The sequence below is a fragment of the Temnothorax nylanderi genome, unplaced genomic scaffold (assembly GCF_030848795.1).
Source record: "Temnothorax nylanderi isolate EJ_2023f unplaced genomic scaffold, tnyl_v1.0 TNYL_tig1108_pilon, whole genome shotgun sequence".
NCBI classification, from domain to species: domain Eukaryota; kingdom Metazoa; phylum Arthropoda; class Insecta; order Hymenoptera; family Formicidae; genus Temnothorax; species Temnothorax nylanderi.
This window is the reverse complement of record NW_027250170.1, coordinates 30,432-39,128: the sequence shown is the minus strand read 5'-3', so window position 1 is coordinate 39,128 and position 8,697 is coordinate 30,432. Positions and strand designations below refer to the sequence as shown.

At 36.6% G+C, this 8,697-nt stretch overlaps 2 long non-coding RNA genes across 2 annotated transcripts; both read right to left on the bottom strand.

The window, feature by feature from the left end:
- Nucleotides 1-1,297: 1,297 nt before the first annotated feature.
- LOC139786672 (uncharacterized) lies at nucleotides 1,298-3,287 on the bottom strand. The gene is made up of 2 exons (XR_011722371.1): nucleotides 3,176-3,287; nucleotides 1,298-1,646 (listed from the first exon to the last, which is right to left on the bottom strand). It is a non-coding gene; the product is annotated as an uncharacterized lncRNA (long non-coding RNA).
- Nucleotides 3,288-4,947: 1,660 nt separating this feature from the next.
- On the bottom strand, nucleotides 4,948-8,051 carry LOC139786675 (uncharacterized). The gene is made up of 3 exons (XR_011722372.1): nucleotides 6,155-8,051; nucleotides 5,176-5,575; nucleotides 4,948-5,069 (listed from the first exon to the last, which is right to left on the bottom strand). It is a non-coding gene; the product is annotated as an uncharacterized lncRNA (long non-coding RNA).
- Between the last annotated feature and the right edge of the window lie 646 nt (nucleotides 8,052-8,697).

Here is an 8,697-nt window from a genome sequence, read left to right as displayed (position 1 = left end):
TAGGTTCACTTATTGAAATTGAAACGAATGCGTCACTCAACGTTCTGGATACGACTGTAATTAGGAATGGCAACTTATTAATAACAATTGGTATCGAAAACCGACGTTCTCTGGACGTTACATAAAATTTTCATTCTAACCATCCTTTAAAATACAAATTGAACACTATTACTAGCTTGGTTGATCGCGGTTTTACTTTCTAATGAAAAATCCACGATGGCAATATTAAGATCATTAAAGAAATTTGAGCAACAACAGTTTTCCTAAACCAATCGTTAATAAACACATTGCCAAACGTCTAAACACTCTCAAAACACGTAACAACAAACTTAATACTCCCACTGACAATAAACAACTTTTGATTTTAAAAACTGCATACCTTTACCCTATATAAAAACGTTGAGTGATAGCATTTGCCGTACTTTAAATGAACTCCACATCACTACCTTATACACGGTTCTAAAAAACTTGATTGCTTAATAAGACGGGGCAAAGACAGAATTAAGACCTAAAACAAATGCATAGTGTACAAATTAACTGCAGGGATTTGTAGGGCCACATATAGGCAGATAAAAGGCATCTGTGTACGCGTCTCAGGGAACACCAGAGCGATATTAGAAAACACGCTAGCAATCTTTCTGTAGTGAGTGAACACCGAATATCCTATGGGCATGATTTTGACTGGGGAAAACCTGAAATATTACATAAGGAAGGACAGACCAGAAAGAGAGAAATAGCGGAGATGTTTTTTATTAAAAAATTTGACGACACCATCAATTTGCAAAAGGACACGGAGAATCTTAACGTTCTCTACGAACATATCATAAAAGAAATATAGCTGGTCTCTCCTCTCCGCTGCTTCCCTCTCTATGTTCTTGCCTTTTATTGTTTACGGCACCAGTCTGTTTATAATTGTCAGGTTCATCAGTCTAAATTGTACCACCGCACTGCTATGTCAGTTACAAACATTTCACGAAATATACCGTTTAACAAATTTGTTATTACTTAGATTCCGACGCACAAATATGTAAGTTCTGTTTCGTTAATATTGATATAATTTTCACTAATTGCAAATTAATTTTGTGTCGTTTAGCTTTTAGATTCGGTGTAGTTAGGGCATTATGCTTGACTAATCGACATTTGTGAGTTTTGTATACACGCTGAAAAGGACCGGATCCTCGGTCGAAACGTAGCGTTTTTCGATTAATAAATTGGCCAGTTGGGTCGATTACAACATCTTTAGTAATATTAAATAAAACTTGATTTGGTAAGTATGAAGTAAATAACAAAACATATAATAGTTTTATTAAATGTTTATTTAGCAATTATGTTTTCATGTATGTATAAGAAACGTAGCATATTCACATATTCATTTTGTATGTGTGTGTTCATATGTGTATGGTCAGAGGTACGAATATATAATACTGACGGGTTATATTACTGCTTAAAAATACGGCTTAAAAATAATTATGTACTGTCTCGGTCTTCTGCCTCGTCTACCCCAATGGTAGTTAGCTGACGACATCTTTCTTCTTGTCGTCGTATCCCCGCGGCTCTGCCTCTTGGTCTTCGAACTGTAAATATGCTCATGTACCATAGCGTTTGGTCCAAAGCGTTTGGTCTGCACTATGCGATCGTGTTCTTCTCTATTTTAAAAAGGTAATTTTGTACGAATATCACGCCTTTTGTAGTATTACGCATTTTATAAACAGTATGTACAGGGTGTTATTTCGAGGTATAATACTACCACTTTGTTTTTTTTTTCGAGTATTATTGACAATGCGATCAAGTGCGATTTTTTGCGCATTTTATTACAGACGTTCATCATTACATTAACATAACAAAGTTTATACTTTCAAGGTACATGATGATCGTTTAAAAATGGTATCTACCTGTGAGATCTTTAAGGATTATGCGCAGTGTTCAAGCTCCCGCACGGAGCACATTAAGCTAAATTAGTCTTCGTTATTTTATTTTTATCTTGCAAATTGTCTTATTTGTTCTCTCTCTCGCGAGCTTACCGATTATTAATATCGAGTCGCCGCAAGCGCTTGGACACTTCGATAAGATTAAAGCGATCACAGACAGAGGCATTCCGGTAAACGAAACGCCGCGAACTCCCCATAAATACAGAGGCTAATACTTCTTTTTTTTTAAGGATTTCTAATGATATCCGTACCGCACGTAGGGCGTTCCCGTCGTTGCGAAACCGTTTCACGACTCGGAGGCTGCAAATGTAGCGAGTCGAGTTTGTAACGCAAGCTCCGTGTCCCAATTCGTTCTAGATACGCTCCTCTCTACCTAATGTAATACATTACTCGCGTAAAGTATCGCGCAATTGTAATTGTACGTTATAATAAATGTAGTACAAATAGAGAATATACCGCGCGCGCGCGTAATGTAAAATTGTAAGAGTAGACCTAAAAGGTAGTAAAATCGTAAAACGTAAATATCGTAGAAAAGTTTCGCGAAAAAGCAAAGGCTCGTTCCAAAACAATAGCGGAAGGCTTATGAAATAGAATAAAAAGAAAATATGATAAAAATTTCCTCATACACATTCTCCGTTAAGCTCTGATATTTGTATGATTCTTCGTCCTTATGTTAGTTCGTCTATCGATTATCTGTCAGTAAGAAAGCATTTATACTTCTAGTAGACCGTCGTGTTATAATTCTGAAGGCACTGTTCAAAAGTTTATTACATTTCTTGGAATAACGGGTCTTCGCAAAACACCTCTTCGAATGGTGCGACAAGGAGAGTCGTTATAAACATCGACATGACCATTGCACACGCCTCCTTCGGTCTATATCACAAAATTCAAAATAGAGTAGTCTCAACTTGACAGCCTGTGCCACAATGCCAATGCCGTATTTGTCGGGTCTGTGATCGGTTAGGAATTATCGTGAGCTAGCAAAAATCGATGGTCAGAATTCAGGCTTATGATACGCAATGGCCGGTGCATTTCCATTAATTATGTCATATCAATATCGTATCATTATATTACACAAACGCTTATATAATTTAGAGGCACATTGCTAAAGTCTCGGTTTTTTTCTTTTCAAGTTGCTCCCTACATTAATGAACTTATGACAATTAGCTAATTACGATTATTCAATATGAATATGAAAAGATACATGTACAATAAACATGATTAATCTAATTCAATATCATCCTCACTTCCTTTTGCTCTTTACTTTCATTCGTTTTCTCACTCCAATAGACTGTTCTGCGTTGTCATCCTCGTTGCCACCACCGCGTCTTCGTTTACCCGACTTTTTGTTCTCTTCAATGTTTTCATGTCCTAGGGTGTTACAATATCCTGAAAATAATTTAAGTAATATAACAAAACCCTAAAGTTAAACCTATGGTTAAAATAATATATGGAATTTTAAGTAAAAATGCATTCAAATTTATATATCTAAAATCTACTTACACGTAGGAGTTGATATAATCTCGTTGATTGGAATGTGGCTTGGATCAGTCAACTCGCGAAACTGTAATATAATAATAAATTGATTCAAATTTTCGGATACATCACTTCATACGATTCTTTCACACGATGACGGTTAATGTTAATTTCCTTACCTTATTATTATGTTTCGCGTGTTCTATATTGTCGTCATAACGAAACATCTGACCGAGACATTGCGCTTCTTGGCTACCTGTATCTCTTTCTCGAAGCTGGATCGGGATTGGTATATTGTCTATAACTATACTTTTCCTTGATTCAAGTATATGTTGGACTGCGGCATGCACTTCTGCCAGCTGCCTAAAGTGTCTCTGTTGACGTATCCGTATTCCTTCAGATAATTCTTTGCAAAATGCGATTTTTCGGAGTCTGGACTGCCGATCATAAGTACCACTTGTTAATGGATATCTATAAGCACGAGGAAAGAGCGGGCCTCTGTTCACATTTGACGTTCACAATGATATTTGTGTTATGCACGATGCTTCTGTCGAAATCGAGGAATCACATGCCGGAAAAGTTTTACTTAGGTATTTATCATTAAAAGAATACTTTGTATAATTCTCTTTTATGTTATTTTTTTATTTTTTCTCATTAGATCATGGTACCAGAGGAAACACATTTTTCCAGCGAGTAGATGGGAACCTTTTGATCCAACGAAAAGTTACGACAAGTATACAGTGTCGGATAAAAATAGGAAGAAAGATAAAATCTGATAAACTTAGATTCAACGAATTGTCCAATTTCGTTTAAAGGATTCAGATTCAAAGGACTGTAAATATTAATAACCAGATAAATAACTTTGTTTCATCGTACCAATTGATTCATTGTTCAACAGATTGTAATATATATATATATATATAATATATATCATTATATATATTATATATATTACAATATATACGCGTATATCTATATAGCTACATTGTATTTTAAGGACTGTGATTGTAATTCATTTAGTTATGTGATAATATTTAATTCATTTACTCGATTATGTAGCTCTACTAAATTACAGTCCTTTGAATCTGAATCCTTTAAACGAAATTAGACAATTCGTTGAATCTAAGTTTATCAGATTTTGTCTTTCTTCCTATTTTTACCGACACTGTATATACTTGTCGTAACTTTTCGTTGGATCAAAAAGTTCCCATCTACTCGCTGGAAAAATGTGTTTGTTCCTCTCGTATCATGATCTAATGAGAAATAACATAAAAGAGAATTATACAAAGTATTCTTTTAATGATAAATACCTAAGTAAAATTTTTCCGGCAATGTGATTCCTCGGTTTCGACAGAAGCATCGTGCATAACACGAATATCATCGTAAACGTCAAATGTGAACAGAGGTTCGCTTTTTCCTCGTGCCTAATCGCAATATTACATACATTAAAATAACATGCCAACATTGTGATATTGCTTCATAAGTTTTATCATTTAGTATCTTTACCTTAGTTTACAATAAATCGTAAAACGTATAATGGTGCGGTAATATAAGAAAGATCCTCCTTGACATACATTAACTAATCTGCCATTACTGTTTTAAGCTCGCTGAATTCACGCCTCAAAACTTCTAAACATCTCTGAAGAAGCTGATAGATAGAATTACCTGTATGTGAAAATTTAATAATTTATGCAGTAGAACATTATATATCACGCCAATGTTACTCCAAAAGTGACACTGGAGTATTTTAATAAATCACTAAGACATTCACCTTTCTTCATTATAACACTCCGACGATGGCCAGATCCATCCAATAACTGAATGTGATCTCAATTTCTTCTTCCTTCAACGCGTTCTGCTTTCTAGCCCATTCTTGCCTCAATTCTTCCTTAAGTTTATTTTCCTCCTCCTCCCTTTCCCTATCTGGCAAGAAACTTGTATCTACATCTGGATTTTTCTTAATCTTCTTAATCGCGGGGCCATCAGATTGCACATTTTCTGACTGCAGGGATTTTTCGGCATTGTCTTCGTCAGAAGACATCTCAGCTACATCTTCGGCTTCGTCCAGATTAAAAGACAAAGCTTGAATCTGTCTCTTCTGTTTGTTCTTTTCTGTCTGCTTTGCCGCTAACGTTCTTTCCTTTTCCTGCTCTTTTTCACGTTCCTTCTATCTATATCAAGCATAAAACACTGGGCAAAAATCACATAACATTTAGAGCACTGGGCAGAAATCACACACACATATATATGTATATACATTTAGGAAAATTATTCATATAGACGTTAAACTTACATACATAGGAGCTTTCCAGCAAGTGACCACAAGCCGACACAAACGTCGTTCTATCTTTCTTTTTTGGCATTTTGGAGTAACAAAGACAAAACGATACCTGTGTCGACTTGTGTCGCTTGCTGGAAAGCTCTCATAAATGAATCTCGCGTTTTATGTAAAATCGCGTTTTATGTTAAATTTGTAAGAAATCGGTAATCTAACCTATACTATGTTTACGCGAGCGTTACTTAATTCTGTAGTAACTTACGAACGATACGATAATTCCTCCGCATAAACTGGAGATTTTATAGTAACTACGATGATATCGTTCGTATAAGTTACTACAGAAGTAATACTCACGTAAACGTAAACTATTACAATTCCTGTCACATGCACTTAGTCGCGTAAAAGAGTCACGGTGCGGTCACGCTTCGCGTCGTATAATAATAGGATAATTATATGTAAATAAAACAATTACCTTGAATCAGAAAAAATATTAATCGTCGCGTCGCGTAAAGAGTCACGGTCGGTCTCGCTCCGGCTCACTACCGTGTCTCTCGATAGGTTAACTGAACTGACAGTGATAGCGCACTGAACGCACTATCTGCACTGCGCGCAGTACACACACGTATTAACTGAACTGACTGTGACAGCGCGCTGGCGAAAGCGCCGCCAGTGTCGAAAAAGTGAAAAGGACGCGATTCCAGCCAATGAAATGATGGCATGGCATGGCATGAGAGACGGTCGACGTAGAAGAAGAAGTATCTTAAAAATAAATTTTCACATTTGGACTTTGCGTCGCAATATCTCCGCTCGTAGGGCACATAGCGGAAATATTATAAGAGAAACCCCCCCTAATTCGACCCCAAGCTATCAATCAAGCCTACTTAGAACTTGATCCGTTCACTCGTTATCGAGATCTCAACATCTTGAGTACTTGCAACCCGTCGCGTCGCGTAAAAGAGTCACGGTCGGTCTCGCTCCGCGTATACTTGGCGCGAGACACTACCGTGTCTCTTGATTGTCGAGATTATTCAGCCCTGGTAAAAATTACCGTTAGAAACGGATAGAACGTGCATTCTATCCGTTTCTGACTGTTTTACTATGCGTTTCTTTCCCTGCAATTACGGATAGAAGCAGATGAAAAGTGTTGCAGATTCTATAAGACTGTGTACGCAAATACGGTGAGAAAGGCTAACTGCATCTAACTGATTCCTAACGGAACGGAACTTCTATCTGAACCTATGCGCAGACGAATTATGAATCCTATTCGTTTTTATACGTAGCCAATTTTGAATGTCTATCCGCATCTGATTGCAAAACCAGGCAGGATATCTATCTGCATTTGCATGCAATTATGATTTGCCCGCTCTATCCGTTTCTAACTGCAAATGCATTTTATTCATTTCTTATTACTGCAAATACATGTACATTGTGGGAGGTTTGTAGTTATCAGGTAGATTCTACCTTTAAACGCCAGGAGAAGGGATTCCTTTAGTTACGACACTGTAATTTTTCTGGTTGTCGCCTGACAGAACGCCTGCTTATATATTATGGCTGGTTGTATTTTAAATGTGAGAAACGCTTTCCATCATGCGCCGCCTAGCGGCGTCGTCGCGAAGATGCAGATGGATGCGGTATCCGCAATTACGGATAGATACCGTCAGCATTTGATGCGTACAGAATGCGGACAGAAACATACAGGATTCGTATCCGTAGTTGCAGACAAATTCCTATAGGTCGACATTGCGTACAGATGCAGATGGATGCGGTATCCGCAATTACGGATAGATACCGTCAGCATCTGATGCGTACAGACTGCGGATAGAAACAGACAGGATTCGTATCCGTAGTTGCAGATAAATTCCTGTAGGTCGACATTGCGTACAGATGCAGATGGATGCGGTATCCGCAATTACGGATAGATACCGTCAGCATCTGATGCGTACAGAATGCGGACAAAAACAGACAGGATTCGCATCCGTAGTTGCAGACAAATTCCTATAAGTCGACATTGCGTACAGATGCAGATGGATGCGGTATCCGCAATTACGGATAGATACCGTCAGCATCTGATGCGTACAGAATGCGGACAGAAACAGACAAGTTTTTCTATTGCAAAAGCTTATAGATGCTGTATGCCGATAGATTTCCATTAGATACAGTTATACGTCGTTACATTTTCTGTCTGTATTTGCAGATACAATAGTGCTGCTTACAGAAACGGATAGAGCTAGACAAGCTTGCAGTTACAGCGGATAGGATTCCGTTACATACCATCAGAAATTCTATCTGTTTCTAACTGTTTCTAACGGTAATTTTTACCAGGGAGATTATCTGGATAAGGAAGCATGTCTTCCTGACTACAACTTGCGTCTTGATCTAAATTTAATCCCCCTTGTGGAATATTTTCGAGACCTGCCGCTTCTGGCGTTAAAAATCTAATAACTCTTCTTCCAGCGGGGACATATCTATTTCATCGGAGATCCTCCCCCCGTTCCTGATTGATAACTTCTTCGCTTTGTCTCCTTTTTTAATACATACATCTTCCAGTCTTTCCATGTCTACAAAATATAAAATACAAATGTCTACAAATATTAAACTTTTTTTGTAATGTATTTATGTTTTATAGAGATTTCTTTCTTATTTACGTGTAATAATCAATTCTTGTTTAATCTACAATAATATAATTATATATATAACATAGCATATATATTTTTCCAAAATTAAAACAATATTCGTTGATTATTATTTCATTCAGATATATTACAATGTAAAAATATATTTTTCACAAAATTATATTATCTAACTTAACTCAAGTGACATGTATTTCAAAAAAAAGATGTAAAATCTTTAATTTCTTCTTCACAAAATTATATTACCTAACTTAACTCAAGTGACATGTATCTAACCTAAGTGGTAGCTTTATATCTTCTTCACAAAATTATATTACTTAACTTAACTCAAGTGACATGTATTTCAAAAAAAGATGTGAAATCTTTAAATTAAATTGCGCCAATT